Consider the following 18,979-nt stretch of genomic DNA (forward strand, 5'->3'; position numbering starts at 1 on the left):
GGAAACCCTGCAGTATGCCCCAAAGGGACTGACAGGCAGGCAGGGAGGAGAGGTGGTGGCTTCCTTTGCACTTGCAATGGTTGTCTGGAGCCATCTGAACAAAAACCAGAGAGAAACAAACTATCAAAAATCTAATACAGTGAACATCTGATTAACCTTTTAATTTTCAGGTGCAATCATGCTCCCTCTGTAGTTCAGAACTAAAATACGTTGGCAGAGTTGCCTAGAGAATACACAGATCTTTTTCTGCACCCACAGAGCCTTTTCTCAGTCCTTTCCATGGAAACAAAGCAGAGAGGAAATGTGATTGGATAGAAATCCAGCGGGCAGGTGACCCATAAATGATATCAAATAGCTTCCAAATTTTGTTTTCTAGTAATGAGCATACAATTTTAAAAAATGCAGTTGTTTTTTTCCTGTTGTTTTTATTGTTGTTGTTTTTAACTATTGCTACAAATGATACAGTAGTTGCATCTTCAGTTGTTGCAGCTGGTTTTTTTTTCTTTCCTATTTAGCCATCAGATGCGTTGTGATGCTCTAAAATCTCTGGATTTTTTGCTCTTGAGAACAAATACTTTAATATACTGGTGGAAGATGACAAAAAGACTACAAATAATTTCCAGCAAGTACTGAACCCTGTGTGAAAAAAAACTAAATAAACAGTTTGATAATTCATTTCTGAGTGAACAAGATGGGGTAGGACTTGATAAGGTGCCATGACTCTTATCTTTAATTGCTGTCAGTGTCGTAACAAGAAATTAATTTACTTAGACATGTCTCTTTCTTACCTTTATTAGGGCAGCACACTGGGTGACTGATATCAAAGATGAACTCCCCACTGATAATGCTGTTGTCCGTGCATAAGAAGCTAGTGGCTATTGGAAAACTACACCCAAGGTGGGATCTCAAACTTATACAGAAGTCTGATGAAGGCCATGGTTTCTGTGAGTGGTGACTGCCATATAGCTGCTTTAGTAGACATATCCCTTTAGGGGCATGTTCCTATCCATAGCAGTGTTTGAAATCTGAAGACATGTTTCCTCAGTTTGATATGATGCGTCCTATACCTCTGAAACTTTTGATACTTGTTTGTATGCGTGGGTGTGGATCATTATACTATTTAATTTTGATGGTGAATGGGGTAGTAAAACCCAGGAAAAAGACATATAACCCAAGGTAACAAAATATGTAGTTTGGTATGTTCAGACTCTGATGCTCTAAGTGACTTCAGAACCTGCTGGCTCTGGTGTTCTACCATGCAGACTATGTGTTACTTTGCAAAGAAGTACAAAATGGCTACACAATATTTATTATTCTTTATTATTCCAGTTTGTGTACGGAATATTCTCCAACACTTGATGGTGTTGATTGCATGCAGTCTTCAAAAATTAACAAGTACTGATCTACATACTAATCTAGTAGTAGATTGGTTAACTATCAGGCTTCATGCACTTAAGTTCAGTTATTTTCATTTACTTCTAGTATTTCTGAGGATGTTTAGGGACATTGGCCAAGGATTTGGGGGACAGAAAGAAACTGCTGCTGCAGACTGTTCTGCACAGCACAGAGCCCAGCCTCAGTGAGGAATGTCAGAAATGGATGCTCTTTGTATTCCTGGGGTTCTAGAGACTTCAACTAGAACACCTTTTAGTGTATCCTATGTACATTTTCCTAGGGGAAAAGAGGAGAATTCCCTCTCCTGATCAAGATCTCTATGGTTAAGCACTGATGTAACAGAATGAGACAGGGTGAATCATGAATCATGAATCTCACCCATATCTCCTGATGAAATTTGCCACATAACTGCACAGCCTCCCATCCACATTGCTTCCACAAACACCTTTATTCAGGTCCAGCTGTAGCTGTTCGAAAGTGTGTATCCAAGAACAACTGTGAATAATATCTTTAGACATGCACAGGAAGACTGACTATTTTGCATTGTGTGATTGGAAGGCTATGAGAGAATCTGGGATGCCTCACTTAACCCAGAGGGGATGCCTTCAGCACAGTGGAACATTAGCTGTTCCCAGTATTTTTAAAGTTTTATAATACAGTGACAAAAATTATCATTCAGACTAGGGAATTCTCATGGAAATATTTAGTCTTCTATCATGTGGGAAAGAGACTGCAACTCTTAAGTTTTGTTCTGCAAATTCAGAGTCAAAGAGTAATTATTCCCCTTGCGGGATAAAGTTGATATATTTCACACAGTTGTTGAGAGAAATGATTAGGAATTAAGAGAAGTCCTTGCAAGACTCCTGAACTCAAGCTTTTTATTATGGCAGTGATATTACTTTAACGGACATAATTTAATATCTAAACAAATACTGTACATACTAATGGACACTGTGCACCTTTTCCAGCCCTTTGGACTTCCTCTTGCATTAGATGTATTAGCCTACATCCATTCTTGTAATAATTTCACTGGTGTGACTGGGGCAACATGAAAGGTGAGCATATATCCACCATTCAGCCATTGCACATTGTGAAACTCTTCATAAAAGGGGGAGAACACAGATTCTGCAATCTCTAGTGATTTTCCAATGTTATCTCATTACGTTTAACACTGACTGCAGACAGGGTTGGGCAATGAACATTTCATCTGAATGATTGTCCTGTTTGTTCATTGCAACACTCTACTGGATTAATACAAAGATTTCATATTTCAAGAATGCTCATGATTTGTTCTGAAAATCACATCATAATTAAACTATATTAACGTTTGATTAAAGAAAATGAAAACTCCTAACAATGTTATTATGGCCTTTTGCTTTGCATAGAATATGTTAATATTTCGTGATAGAATCTTGCATTTTAGAAGGACAAAAAGTTTTAAAGGAATGGTGACTAGCATACATTTGCATATACACCCTCCCTGGTGATACTGTGTTTGTCACATCTGGTAATCAAATTTTCCAGACCATTCAGTGCAAAATTCAAACAGCACCAATTATTCGTCTCCCAGTTGTATGCCAGGTTACATATATATAGATGTAAAGATGAGATTTCTGCCCTTATTGAACTATGGTCTGTCTTTTTAAGTCTCCTCATTTCTTGTTTTGAGTTAACAAAAACAACAACAACCAAACAAACCACCTCTCTTAGATAGCCTTGATTTGTATATTCTTAAAATATGACCCGAGTATTTTTTTTTTATTTTTTATTTTTTTCAGATTACTAGCAGTTCAGCAGGGATATTATAATTTCCTTCTATACATAACGGTGGAAAGAGATCCTGTGTGATTTCCACAAGGAGGAAGAGGCACTGCCTTCTCTTTTTCCCTTCTTCCTAGAACCTGGTTTTGCTGCTCTGTGTCCCAGGCAGTCAAGAGGTATTTTTTAGCAAAGTAACCCCGTTTTTGTCATAAAACTTCACTGTATACAGCAGGAACTCTTGTTTTAAAACACCTGAAATGAAGACCCTGGAGGGGATGGAATGACTAAATGACACAAAAAATTTGCACTTTACTCAAGACAGTGGGAAAAGTGTGAGCTCTCTGTCTGTTACAAGGGACCGTGGGAGAGGACTGAGTGCAGAGGAGCTCTGCGATGTCAAGTCTCCAGATGGTTTCTGTCAAAGGTGAGAAGTGTTAATTAGGCAGCCCTGCCTTGATGCAAGCCCCAGCTCTCTCCCACTGATGGTTCACACAGAATAATGCATTACCCAGCACCGTTCTTTGACTGGCACAAACAAGCTATAGGATGGAATCTTTTTACATCCTTCTCTCCAGTTAGTAAATCATATTTTGAGTATAATGAAATCTTCGTATTGTGGATATAAATGCATTCATGTTTTCTTCTGAGGGCAACAGGTCAATAAAGAAGATTTAAATGTAGGCTTGTGTTTTTTGATTATTCAAATAGCATGTAATGCACCCAAATGTCATATCCACCTGAGGAAATGTTTATATGTCACTGAATAGAAACATCTCTATTCTAGATTTTGATTTGGTCACTAATTTTTTGAATTTTTACTTTCTATTGCTATAATTCTTTTCCATGCCACAATTAGCGTATCTATGTAGTGCAGGCGAAGATGATCGCTCTCTCTTTTTAGAAACAAGACATTAAATAAATTTTATTAGAAGTTCTCTCCACTGATACATTTTATTGATGGTCAGAAAGGTAGATTAGCATGTGGACATACTGATGATTATTCAAATAGAAAATAAGCATTCACACAACCACCTATTTTCATTTTCAGATACACAGTGTATTTTGCTGCAATTATATTGACGGTAGTGTTTGACATTTTTAAGTGTCAGAACTGTGGACCTATATCCTTCATTACAGGAATGCTTTAACTGTTTTTCACTGATAAAACAGATACATATGGAGATGCGATTCAGAGATTGACTGAGAGAGTGATGAATGATGAATACTATTGAAAATTGCTCTGTAGTGTTTCCCCCTGTGGTGTCAATACAGGACATTTCCAACTCCACAAACTATGAGTGGCTGGGGAGATACTTGAACTGTATGTTGACATTTAGCACGTAAGAGACTGTGATTTTTGACTTTTTTTCTCTCCCCTGCAGTGCTGAGATATGAGTATTGGAAAATATGGAAATCTAAGACCAGAACTCGCGGTCTTAAGAGCATGATGAGTTCTTGTTCCAACATACCACAGCGATTACTGCAAGATAGAAATGATCCCATTCGCACACATCACAGGCAGGACCTCTGCAGATCAGTGCTGCAGGAGGCGCTTGGGAAGAATAAACAACTGCAGGGTGCTTTCTTCTGTTCACACATATCCAGAACTTGGCTGATGATTTTAGGTTGAAGGGCAATATTCCTTGTACTGTGTCAGTGGCAAGCTGTGCTGTTTTCAAAGGCTAAGCTACAGCCCTGAGTGTTACAGGCTACAAGGGGGAAATTATTATTATTATTATTATTTCTTTTTCAGGGTGAGAAGATTTGAGCCCTTAATTTTTTTTAAGGGAGCTCAGTTTGGCTATCAATTTATTTTTTTCTTGCTCTTTCACCTGCAGACAATTACGGCTAGAAATGTTATTTCTTTCACTGGTCGAGGGCTAAGCATCCATTTGTTGGCACAGTCAGAAAACTGTCTATCCAAGTAATATAAAACAATTGTAAAGATATTTGCAGCCCACTTTATTTGCTATTACAATGAAACAAAGAGAATGTGAGGAATGAGGTCTGGCTTCATCGTTGAGCAGAGCAGGTTTCTAGAAAATACACTTTAATTACATTTCTCTTTTTTGGGGGCTGTAAGGCAGAAAAAGTCTCTAAGTTTATTCTCCATCAGAAAGATAACCAACATGTAGAACCTGCAAAAAGAATTGTTAGATGTAAAAATATTATGAACTCTGTACTTCATCTGGGTGGTAAAAAAAAGATGTCTTTATTGGATCTAATCAATCAAGGCCAGGAAGAAGCAGTGCTAAAGCAATATCACAGCTTCTCAGAACAAGAAGCAGGAAAATATTTGAAAGACAAAAGCACAGATAGGTTTTACTAACTTTCAGGTTTTATACTGTTGCTGGTTGGAGCGGGTTGAAGGCAGAAGATGCATGCAAAATTAGCCCAGAGGACAGTGCAAGGTTGAGAGCCCAACTCTTCTTGACAAGAGAGACAAAGTGAGTCAGAAGCAAAGGTTATTGAGATCTTGAGACAACATGATTCAGATGACAGGCTACTGAAGTTTGGATTCATGGACTTAGTTAAAAACAGAGTGACATTATAACCAGCTCTTGTAGACTATGTTTATAGTAGGCTGAACAAGTTGGCCACGTTTTCAGAAAACATATTATTTTCTATCTCTCATTGCTGATATTTAGCTTTAGCCACTCTGGGGGTAACTAAGAAAATATAAGTAAATTATAGGCATCTTCTTTCATTTTTATTTTTATTTTTATTTTTATTTTTTTCTACAAGGAGCAGTAAACATTCTTATGATTACAACAGTCAGGTCTCAAATGCTGCATGTTCCAGATGACACAAGTACAAACCTGCCAGAATGATTATGCTTCATCAGCATCAAATCCTGCTGGCCATATCTCTGTTTGCATGGGTGTAAAGTAAGTGTAAATCATCTGTGGTCAGTGCAGGCATTAATCGTCATGTCAGTGTTGCAGTGAGCAGTATTTGACCTTCCGCTGCACTTCTGGATACTCCTACTGTGCAACAACTTCACCATGAAAAGCTGATCATGCACCACAGGTTTTGGGAACTGCTGTTCATCACCAATGGTGCATTAGGAATCTGCTCGGTAGTTAGTGCTATATGCCTGTGAGGTGAAGCATATGGATTGTTGCACGTTTGGCCAGGATCAAAATCCATCTGCCAAAGCATGTTGCCACTACATGAGACCTTTCCTTCTGTCTGGGAACAGTTGAATCACAGCCTAAACCACTGATTGGTCACCTGAGGCAAGCACTGAGTCAGCCATAGGAGCACAGGTGAAGGCAATTCAGCTATGCTACCGGAAAGGGTGGAGCCTGGCTGCACCTCTCCTAAATCCCATTAAAGGGCTGACTGCCACTGGGGAAGGGTTTCTTTCTGGAGATCCTTACCTTTGCAGTTTTTCTGAGAGCCTAAGGTACAGGTGAGCACTTCCATTTATTTTTGATTATTGCTTTCCATTGTGATAACCAGTCTAGTTATGTGACCTGTAAAATGCCAGCCTAGCTATGATGCTCCGCTAATTATATGTTTCTTGATTGTACACCTTCTTTTCCACTTCCTTATCTTGTCAGAGCTGCTAATGCCTGTTCCTGAAGGGTTGTGGTTCAGCTTGGGGCATTGAACAGCATCTCGAGAGGACAAATTAAGGAAGAGGCTGCTCTGAGGTTGTACCAGACCTGGAAAGTAATTATGCACCAGCTTCTTGGAAAGGAGATGTAATACCAGGTGGGAAGTTAAAACTTAACGTTAAAATTAACAAACAATTACTATGTTAAAGTATTTTTAAGAAAATATTTAGGGAGAAGGAAGATTTGTTAGATGAGTTTCTATTACTTATTTATTTCTTGTTGAAGTACTAAATGAAGATTCATATTGATTTGGATTCAGGAATTTGGGATCATTCTTAATAATTAGTTACCGAAGTTAGGAGCCCAGATTATAAAATATAGGTAGATCTTTTTTATCTGTAGAGTACAAGAAAGGAAATGCTTATCCTGTCCTCTGTTCTGAGAAGTTGTCTCTGTTTAAGGATGTATAGACCCAAAAAAGGAATTTGATACACTGAATCAGTCCTAAGACTCAAACTATCCAGGAATAGGATTTTTTTTTTTTAATGCTTAGTTCTGTAAGTTTGTTTTTAAATACCATAATAAAAAAAAAAGTGATATTTTCTTAAAGAAAATGGAATTTCACTCTTTGTAATTAATAACTTACTTACGGTGTTGGACTCTTCAAGTTGAATTCACTGTTATTATTGTCATTGTTAGGAAAGTAGGCAGAGGCAAGAATACATGCTACAGGCTCTATTAGAGTGGACCAATATTTGTTCTTTCGCATGTGCTTGAGCAGGGTGCAGATGCACCTATGGGAAGGAGCAATGTACGTTTGCATAACAAATGGTAGGCTGAAGAGGCTGTGAGTAAGCTAGAGACACAGCCACTATGTTCATGCATTGCTCAAGTCAGGTATAAAACACTGCAGCAAGTTACAAGAAAAGGCCATGCTTTTATCACTTCACATTTTTTTGCAAACCTTGAAGAAGCAGCAGTGAACAAATAAGGGTGCATGTTTTGTTCTGTGGTATCCAGAAATAGTATCACACAGATTCAGTTGTGGAATAAACTGTTCTGGAAAGGTGTTATTTTGTACTCTTGGAACTTTACTAAATTAGAAGTTATAGATTAAAGAGCTGCAAACTTGCCAGTGGCTTTATGAATAGGATTTTTAATACATTTGGATTTTAAGGCTCTTCACACATTTTATTTGAAAAGCTCAGGTTTCCGTTTTGGGGGCTGAGTTTGTATTTTAATGAATCAAAGTATGAATGAAACAGTGAGCTGTTAAGACTTAGGAGCAACAGTTATTCAGAACTGGCTATCAATAGAAAACAGCCTTCAATAGGCTACAGCTCCGAATGCTTGAAGGAAAAAGTGCTACCTATGTAGATAGCAATCTACAAAATATATTTGTATTAAGACTGTACAGTGCTTGCTTTTGTCCTCACAAATAAGTATCTGAATGAAGGCTTACCATTTTCTGTTTAAGTTTATTTTTATCTACTTAATTCACACAGAAAATAAAAATATAGAAGATACTTGAATAAATAGCTATTAAATTCTTTGAGAAAAGTAAATATTTTATTGACCAGGAGCCTGCTCAGATAAACTGGGATGAGAATACAATGTTTATTTCTAAGTGTCCCAGTAGTGTTTCTGTCATGGCCCTGGAGATTCCTAGCACGCTTCTGTTCTGAAATGGCTTCATAGGATAGCTGAAAGATTGCATAGGCAAGACAATGCTGCAAAATGATTTTGTTTTAGGAAAGCTATTTTTTTCTCTGGCTTGAGTTACTGAAGGCATTTCTGTCTTCTGCTGAAAGGAGGTTACCCAAAAGATTTTTTTCCACCGGTGCTATAAGAAGGTTGAGATAGGGCAACTGATGCCCAGTTTTTCTAAGCATTCACTTGGCCCAGAAGGTAAAAAGATTTGTATGCAACAACAGCAATAGAGGCACTATTTAAGCAAGATAGACAAGACACTGAGATGTTTGTCCAGGAAGCTACACAGGAGAAGCAAGCATCAATATGAACCCAAATGCAACTGTTACAGGAGAAGGTAGCAACACTGAAGCATTAATGCTTTGCTTTTTGTGGTTGAATTACAGACTTTTTTTTTTTTTTTGTCCCAGTTTTCTGTCAGTTCTCTGAATGCAGTATTAAAAAATAAAAAGAAATACTTGGTTTCAGATGTCATGAGTAACTGTTCAGCATTACGCATTGACATCTGAGGAAAACAGGGCTTACAAGCGATCTGTGGTTTTAAATTAGATTTGCCAAATGCTACATAAAACAATCAGATACGCACAAATTAAAGCTGTTGACAGCCATTTGCAAGCTGGATTATAAGGAGATTGAGCTCAATGAATATTACTGCCAACAAATCTGAATTGTTTCTACTGTGAGTATAGAGTACTCAAGATAACTGGTGGCATGTTTTAGATAACAAAGCGGATTTAAAACAAAAGATAGCTCTACCCTTCCACAAGAGGGCGTGCTTATAGCACCTACAGTTGTTTGGGTTTTTTTAATGGTGTTATAGGCTGCTTTATGTCAACTGTTTTATTTGTGCTTGTAATTTTGAGATAAAGCAGAATCTCAGTTTTTATCAGCCTTTAAACAAAACCAGTTAAGTGTTGATTTTAATAATTCTTGATCAGCATTTTATCATGTTTGATTAACTGGAAAAAGAATTGAGAATCCAATGGAAGGACTTATGCAGTTTTGGGGGTTTCCTCTGATTTGACATGATGCTTTTCTTTTGTATCCATATGCTCATCGAGGTAGTAACATGCGTTGGTTCTATCAGCTGATGTGAAGTAGTTGTTAGTTGAGCTTCTCAGCACTGCTGATATTTAGAAGCAGGTAGCATCCTATGGCAGCTATATATACTCTCTTGGCTACTGAGCCAGCCCAGGCATCTCTGCACAGGACTGCTTTGTGGTTTCAGTTTTGCAGTGAGACCAGCAAATGTATTTGCAGATGAGTTATACTTGACATCTCTAGGAGAGCTTGCCAAACTATTTCCAGTGAAACCTTTCTGTCACAGCATGTATCAGGAATTCAGCCATCAATCTCATCTGGGACTCATTTCTTGCTTCTCATCTCAAGTGGAGTATGCTTAATTCCCTTTTGTAGCAGCAAAGAAGGCATGGCATAATAATAGGAAAGAGGGGTGAAGAGCTGAATTGAGTGAGCTAGGTAAATTTTCTTCTGACCTACAGCCTGCTACAGAAGATAATGGGACAGATGCATAAATGTCGTCTTTCAAGAACAGAGATATATTTTACTTAGCTTTGTAATCTATGAGCAAAATTCCATAAAAATCCACTGTGAAAAGTCTGTAAAGCATGAGAAATCACCCGTTCATCATATTAAACATTCCATGTTTTATTTATCTTAAACTTACTAGAGTTAAGTGTTACATATGGCAGAATAAAGTAAATTCAGAATTGTATCTGTTAAAGTTATTCCTGACTTAATTGTCACTCCTGGATTTGTGTTACAAAGGAGCCTGGTTAAAATAAATAAAAACACATAATGCTGTAGTTCATGATTTGAGACTGACCTCTAAGAGTGAGATCTTCTGGAATAGGTAGCAGCAAAGTCTGTAACTATGTCTCAGGTCTAGGTGAGTATTTTTACTGAAGAAAAAAACACTGATTTCTGCTAGTATAATAAGTTTTGAAGTGCCCTTTAGCTCTCTTGTTGCTTTGTTAATTACTTTATACTAGGTGTACTTCACGATATCTAAGATAATGCAACAATCAACTGATGCTCTTTCTCATGCTGGTACTTTGAGAAAAGAAAATTGATTATTTCTTCCTCTTCTTTTGTAGACCTTGCAACCTCACAATCTGTGATTATATCACCAGCTGGGACACGTGCTGGAGAGGAATTAGATGAACTGGATGATAACATTTTTCCATTCAGAGGGCGTGTGTGACTCTCCTCAAGGAACAGAATGCCTGAAATCAATGGATTCCAGGGTAGCTCAGCCTATGATAGACTCAAATGTGTAATTGCAGCTCTTAAAGTGTAATGAGGCCCAACCGTACAGTGAAGCATTTCCAAACATATGTATGCGATATGGGAAGAATCAAGTCCAAAGATTTGTCTGGTCATAAACTGCAAAAAGTTATATGTAAAATCTGTAAAATGTAAAAAATCTAGGGAACTCTCTAACACAAAACTTCATTTATTTTTATTCACACCCACCATATTTCTCCTCAGTTTTTTTCTTTTGCTGTTTTGCTTTGTTTTTAATTATATTAAAAAAAAAAAAAAAAAGAGAGAGAGAGAGAGTCTTGAATCCTATTCTTCTGTTCAGGAGGGGAAAAGAAAATTCGTGCCTGTTTATATAAGAAAGTGTACATAAATCTGGAGTTGTACTGGACTTTCAATAGTATTATGTTCATCAGTTGCACCATGAGAAGAGAGCTCCCACATTCACCAAGGGCTTGTGGAAGAAGGAGAGCAGCAAGGAGAATGCACAACAGGTACTAAGATGACAGTTGTGAAAAAGCAGGTCACATTGGAAAAGTGTTGTACAATGAGTGATTCAGGGTAACTGACCATAATTTCAATAGCCAGTTCAGCTGAATAGGGCTATATCCACCAACCATGCTGTATGTATGATAGGTGGGTACTGCCCTCTTTTTATATCCTGTCTCCTAAGAACACTATGTAATAGAATGTCTCAGCAGTTGGAGACAAGGCATAGAAGCCAATTTCTCTGGACTGTCAGACTGGATTAGGACAGTGTTTTGGATGGCATAAGCTCCTTATGTCATTGGAGTATGTGATGTCAAGGATATCTTACATTTGAAAATTAAAATTGATATTAAAAAAAAAAAAAGAAAAGAAAAAACACTTTTTTCTCAAAATTTCTTTTAAACTGTGTTCCAACAATAACTTATGCTTTCTGGCAGCAGAAAGTAAGAGTCCACATCAGCAAACCCAAGTGGTTCTAGAAGGACTGCTATGCATTATTATTATTTGAATAATTAATTTAAGTTATTTCTATTGTTTGAAAAAGTTTTAACTTCAAATTGACCAGTCTTCATGACATTTCACAAGACTGACAAAGCAGTTCTCTAGGAATCATGTGGGTTTTTTCACTAAACTTGCAGCTAGTAATCCCATATGGCTGAAAACCCATGGAATTGGAGACCAGATATTCCATGAAGAATGGTTAAGTTGTCCATATAAATCTCAGACTAAGAATTTTAAGTAAACAATAAAAAGACAGAATAAAGAGAAATATTTCACTATTTTAGTGAAATACTACAATTCTAATATATTCTGTTTCTCTAAAATCAGCACTCCTGATTTCAGTGGAAGAATTTTTGCTTGTTAGTTTTTTTTAGCTGGACACAATAAAATTACAGGAAATTTCATTCGTGCAGAACAGTTTAAGCATTTGATGTTGTACTGATTATACTCAAATAAGTAGACTCGCACAGACTTCTGGTGCGTGCACTGGGATATATTTCCTTACATCTGTGTTCACCCCCAATAACTGAACTGTAGCAAAAATGTCTATACAATATTTCAAAATACCATGTAGATGTGAGAAATGTTACGCATGAATTAGAAAAGAAAAACTGGCCTTGGAATTTTGAACAAGCCCAGATTAAGACTCCAATGACCCAGTGGCAAATTGCAAGAATGTTCTGATCCAAAAGGAAATTTCCCAAGAGTAACGTTGATTTTTATGCATAGGCAGGAGAGAGAAGTTAGTGGGGGAAGCAGGCTTGAGAAAGGCAAAACTGACAGCAGTATTAAATCATAGGCTGAAGTTATTCATTTGAATGAAACGGTAGCTCATATTGTAGGTGTACGTAAAATGTATGTATTTCTCAGAAGCAAGGTGGAAATGAGCTTGCAAAGTGTTAATGAGATCTTCCTTAAAGTCAGCTGGTCTTTGGTAGTCTAGAAGAGAGGGGGAAAAATGCAAGTATTAGCTGCCAAATTCTTGAATGATTGATTTTTTTAGCATAGTTTTTCTGATTGCATGATGCACTGTCTACTAGTGAAATCAGAATTGTGGATATTCTTGCAAAGTAGTTTTAGAAAACTATGAAGAATTATCTGGAAGCAAATTGGAGGAGAAAATTGTCATAAATTATAGAAATATTTAAATATAATGTGAGATATCTGAGAAAATTCACTGGAGGAATAACAAGTCTCTAAAAAAGCCACAGTAAATCACTGTGTGTAAATTTTTCCATTCTGTATGTAGTTCGTAGCTAGGTTTGTCATTTAATTTCTGCAAGTACTGTGAGAAATCAGCTAGCCTGGAAGGTCTTCAGGGCTCCTATTACTTTTTGGAAACTTAAATCCCCTGCGTGATTCCATATCCCAAACTGCAGTTCTGTTGTTAAAGCTATGGGTTTGATGAAGTCACACTGTTCTTTTCTTGTGCTGTAGTAGTGTTTTGTTGCTGCCATAATTATTTCAAGACTAAAGGAAGAAATACTCCTGTGTGCTGCTTTGAAAGGTAAGAGCACAAATAGAAATACAGCTGAACTGGAAGTTGATGTGCATTCTAGGATGCTGAGTAATAAATAGTACCTGGGGACTGCATGTGTATGAAGCTCAAATAGTTCTTTTGAGTGAAATGTTTACATAAGACAGGCTTGCCCTATTAGTCCAAACAGTTTCTAGTACAGAGGGTCCCTGGCATTCTAATTTTGTGTCACAGTAGTAAAAGATTGCTTCTCCAAGCTTCAAAAAAATTGCAAATAATGAAACAAGAGGGGTCAAGCTGAACTGAGTAGATAACAAGTCCTTTCCACTCAAATAGAGCAGCTTTACAAATTACCCATTAATATGCTCTCTAGTAACAGAGAGATTTGATTTTAAGCGATGTCTTTACAAGAAAGTGTTTTGGCTTATTTTATATTCAATATATTTTTTTATTCAAAGCACTCCAGATGCTCCTATTATGTTCTCTTCATTCAAAACCATCAACAGCCATATGCCTTAGAACTAAATACTTAATTGCAAAGATGTGCCATCTGAAATCCAACTCCATCAAGGGAGAGGAGGTGAAATTTTGCTAGTAATCAAGCAAGAGAACACAGGGAAGATGTATAAGTAATCAAGAAATATGCTCAGCATTCTTGCTGTTAGACAAGTTTTCAATTCTGCTTCCCGGATAGAGAGGACAGAAACTGGTATCTCATGTACATATGTGTGCCACTTATTCCTAAATGTGCCAACAAATGATTATTACAAAAGAGAAGGCATTTGTTAACACAGTGAAGAAAAGATTGCTTTTCAATGGTGCCTCAACATAAGTCTCATTAGGAACCAACATATATCCAATAGTGGTGTCAAAATGGAGCAAGAGGGAAGATAGCATCTGTGTGTGGATGAAGCTGATGCAAAAAATTAAGTTTTGGCAATTTGGGTATAAATCCTCATTTTACCCTGGAAGTCCAAAGGCCAGCACTGCCATTTCAAAACGAGTCAGTTTGAATGATCTTACCTTACATCTCAGCAGCATCATAATAATTGTAACAAACTGCTGTTGTTCCAGGGTCTGGTTTCAGCCCACCATATCAATAATGTTCTTGGATATACCCTGAGATATACCCAGATTTGTTTTGTAATTTTACACAACAGAGATTAAGTACAGTTTTAACCCTCCAGAACCACGTATTCCTCATAATTAACAATCATTTCAGCTTTTACCTTGTTTCCACTAGGGGTCAGTCAATAGATAGTAAACTTCCCTGTTGTAGAAATATATGTTATTAAATTCTATTGCTGAATAACTCACGCAAAAATACCGAACAAGAAAATTCCTTTTATTGTATGGCTAATTTTTAAAAGCTTGACTACAGTTCCTATAAGGTGAAATGTCACTAAACTCGCAAATAGTAAATGTGTTCAAAGTATTGCTTATCTATGGTTTAGGGATAATCCAGATAGAAAGACTGGATTGATTGTGGAGTGTTTTGTGAATTATAGGAATTCATTGAAAACCCACATAAGTCTCCTACCAAGCTGAAAACTCAGTAAAACAACTGCATTCTTTTTAAAGGCAATCAGTCATATCTTAGAACTGGAAAAGTATTGGAGTGCTTTGGTACAGCTCTGTAGAGTTAAAGCTATTTGTCTGGCAAATGGAAACTCAAAAACAATTGCACTGACTGCATTTTCTACTGCCCTAATTTACAGCCTTCAAATCCAGGGTGTTTCCCAGGTGCTTTGAAACTGAAGAGCAAAAAGGCTGTGTGAGATGCTTCTTTCAAACATGTCTGCTGCTCTGAAGGGCATGCACTGATTGTAAGGACAACACCTCTGTGCCCTCCTTGCAAACAAGGACATTTTCCCACAGGTGAGGCCATTCTTCCTAAAGGAGGAGAGGGCAGAATGAGGCCTTCTTTGTGAGGCATTTTCCTAGGTCGCTTCTTTAATTATCTTTGTGGTCAGTCATAAAGCTCTGCATTTCCTAGCAGGCTGGAAAGTAGCGAAAGGATATGGCTACTGAGTCCCTTAGTTTATCATGGCTTTACTTATTGCATTTTCTGCAGGCAGCACATCCAGAAATTCACTCCTTATCATTATTTCTTGGCATGTAGTTTCATTTATTTTTTAACATAATTGCAGTGTCCAGTGATCTGTTGTCTTGCATGAAGCCCTGTTCAGTAATGAAGTCCACGGTCTGAGATGGTGAAGGCAGTGGGTCTTTAATCTGAAAGGCAATTTTGTCATCCCTTGGGAACCAGTAAAGCTGGATGGTGTGTATGCTGGCCACTGTATTTTGTTCTCAGTGAGTCCTCACCAAACGTTTAATGTAAGTTACCTAATATTTCAATTTAAATGTTTCCACTGTACTCCCTGTTTTCCACTCACTGTCATCACTTTGTTGTTGTTGTTGCCACTCCTCTGCTGCAATTGCTTCAGTGCTGAGAAACAAATATTTTTTCCCAAGAATTCACTACAATATTATTCACATGTGGAATAAGTACATCATAAATGTGAGCAACAGGACTGAATCTATCAGTGCAAAGGCAATATGCCTTTATTTGTCTACTTGTTGCTCAGATATAGACATGAGCCTTGCTTGCCATTACTGAGTTATAACACTAAAATATTTAACATCTAACTTAGGAAAAATGAAGTATAATGCTTCCAATTAGCTGGCGTCTGCTATAAACCAGTGTGAGATGCCCAATTATGAAAACTTTAAAATACTTACAGTATTTAAAAATTACTTAATAAAAGACAATTTGCCTGAAGATCCTGGTAGCACAAATCGCAGCTCACTAACACTCCGTTAACAGAGATACATGGAGGAGGAGTACCATTAGCACGGAAATTGTTTCATGGTAATTCAACTTCATAGCTGCCTATGAGGTAAAAAAGCTCATCTCCATGAAGGCCCTGGGGAGCAGGAGAAGCATTATTAAAACTTCCCATTTTCCAAAAATTACCTGTCAGACTGGACCTCTCAGTATTAAGCCAAAGTGGTGCACACAGTTTTGGGCATAGTCACAAGATTTTGGAGTTCAGTGGCAGTATTTTGAAAGAGAGTTATATCTCTTGCCGTATCCGCCTTGATTTTTCTGACTAATGATATTTGAAAATATCTCTGGCTTTTGTAGCAAGAGAAGTGTGAGCTTGTAGAGCTCTCAAATCCAATTTAAATTAGATTCCTGATTGTGTTTCACAATCAGGATGTATTCATATAAATTCATTGATTTGGTATGTGATATTAGAAAACGTTATTTTCTCTGCTAATTTACCTTCAGTCCCTAATCTCCTCACTTTAATCTGAATCAGCTAAAGATATAACTTGTGGCATCCATGTGAAAAGTAATGAACTTTGTTCTTTAAGCTTCACAGAAGGTTTTGCAGTTACGTTCCTTTGTTCCTTTTTGTACTGCTTGCAGCAGAAGACCATTGTCAGAAACCTAGGGAATTCTGGCTTTATCACATCCTTTTAGTACTTTCACTTTGACAGACAGCTTTCCCCAAGAGAGAGCAGCAGGGCTGGTGGGAGGACAGAACAATTGCACAAGGCGACGAGCAGGGATGGAGATTTGGTAGAACAAACTCATTTTGCCTACATGTCAGAGGAGGTGTGAGGAGTTCCCAGGAGACTCAGATTATGGGCAAAAGTTGCTGAACATTCCACCTTATGCTCTGAAGTGAGCAATTTGCCTCAGGGCTACTCTGGAAAATTTATCCTGGAACTCTTTAAACAGATGCTGACTAAAAAAAAAAACCAAAAAAGAAAAAAACCAAAAAAAAAAAAACCAAAACAAACTGTAAATTGCTATTTTTTCCTTACCGTGTTAGGCAAGGCTAAATGAATTTGAGCTTTCACAAACAGAGCATTTTCTGAAGATGCTTACCACAGTTTGTTATCCTTCTGAAGAGACGATGCAAAGGTCTTAAAGGACCACAGCCCCTTTTTTATCACTGCTTAGTGTTCTTGCAGTCTTCTAGCACCATCCTGCCTCAGAGCTACTGAGCAGCCACAGCTGACTCACTATCCCACCCACATTACTAATTGACACTTAAGCAGATTTTATGCTGCCGTGTGAACTGTTCTCCCTCCTCAAGGCCGTTTTTATCAGTCTGAAAAAAATCCTGCAAAGCAGGTTCTCATTACATTCTTTTTACACCATACCAATTTCCCTCCATCCAGCTAGGCTACATTTATGCTCATTTCAATAAATCTACTTCAGCAGTTCCAGACCCATGCTGGAAGTACATCTCCAGTGATCTCCACAGGCTTTGCTCATTAACCAAATTGAAAAGGCATCTTCTCCAATTGCATCTCCTGAAAGCTGGTAAGCTGCAGAAGTGTTAAGTGGTTCTAGTGGTTAGGTGCCTCGCTGTGAATATACTGAATGAGTAAGCCTGCTTTGGCTGGGTTTATAAATCTAAATAAAATATGACTACTTGCCTCAGAATTAAAAACTCTTGAAGGCTTTTCAGGTAAAAAACCTCTATGCACTTTTCAGTCTTAAATTGGCATAGCTCCTAAGACCTCTCAGCTTCATCATTTTATGTTAGTCCTGTTTCAGTCTCTGCTGTCTCAAATTCTGATTCAGAAAAACTTAGTAAAGAAAATGCTATGAAAGGACATCGTTCATTTACATCAGCTTGTGTTCAGGTGCAGACTGGCCAGTTATGTACTTATGTTTGTGGATGTTAATGGGGTATACATGTATGTAGATAGTTTATAAGATAGTATCTCTTTATCCATTCAGTTACCCAATTTTTGGATGAATTCAGCAGAAAAAATGAGTAAGTGCAAAAAAGAAATTGAAAGGAGAGTTGAGAATTCATAAGGAAAAAAAAATGTATAGTTATTTGAAAGGGATTTTAAGACTAGGCTGTGCATACGTTTTGCTTATTTGCTTTCCTTTAAGTTAAGCATTCCCTACTATACCATGAAAGACAACCAAGGGAAGCACTAAGTCCAGCTGTTGCAATGGCAGGTAAAGGCACTACTTAGGAAACGTTTCTCCTATCACATAGCAAGTTAGTATTTAGAAAGTAGGTGGCCATTTTTGTACTCACTGTGGCTGATATACCTACTGAGGGGGAAAAAGTTCATTCTGAATGCCACTCACTTTACCAGTATATACAAGACTGCAACATGAAGAACAGAATGTTTTAAAAGCTGTTACAATAGATAGCTGCCAAATCCCAGAAGAAAAATTCTACACAGACACAGAGAAATGAAAACAAATTGGACATACAATAACCTACGCAGGGCTGGGAATCCAACTTTGGCTTTTCTGCAATAATCAGTGTCAGTCTGCTACCTGATCTTCTTTGTTCACTTATCCAAGAGATAAAAATTATGAAGCTAAGAGTTTGAATATCTGGAGCTAGCTAGAATATGATTGGGAAAAAAAAAGGGGGGGTGGGGGTGGGGAAGTAATATTGTACCATGAAGTGTTAATTATTTTATGGCTAGTAGACCACTCTTTCTCCCTCCATGCCCTTGATAATGACAGGATGTTAAAAAGGAATTAAAAAAATACTAATTTGTTTCTTCCAGTGTTTCTGCATAACGAATGAGTTGAAGGATACTGTATGATTAGTGCCTCACTCACCTGCAAGTTATTGCAGCTCAGCAAGTGAAGCTGTCAATGTCAGATGAACTTTGGCAATTACTCATGTGTGGGTTTGACATATGAATTATTAAGTAGTATTACTTCCCTGTCTTTTATTGCACCAGGTTACCCCCAGTGTGCCATGGGCTAAGAGTGAATGTTGGATAGGGTTCACTGCTC

At 37.5% G+C, this 18,979-nt stretch overlaps 1 long non-coding RNA gene across 1 annotated transcript; it reads left to right on the forward strand.

Moving 5' to 3' along the window:
• Positions 1-5,955: 5,955 nt before the first annotated feature.
• On the forward strand, positions 5,956-11,005 carry LOC107311127 (uncharacterized). Its single transcript, XR_001553875.2, has 3 exons — positions 5,956-6,571; positions 6,723-6,876; positions 10,547-11,005. It is a non-coding gene; the product is annotated as an uncharacterized LOC107311127 (long non-coding RNA).
• Positions 11,006-18,979: the final 7,974 nt, after the last annotated feature.

This window comes from Coturnix japonica, chromosome 3 (assembly GCF_054131305.1).
Source record: "Coturnix japonica strain WE chromosome 3, WE-NBRP24, whole genome shotgun sequence".
NCBI lineage: Eukaryota > Metazoa > Chordata > Aves > Galliformes > Phasianidae > Coturnix > Coturnix japonica.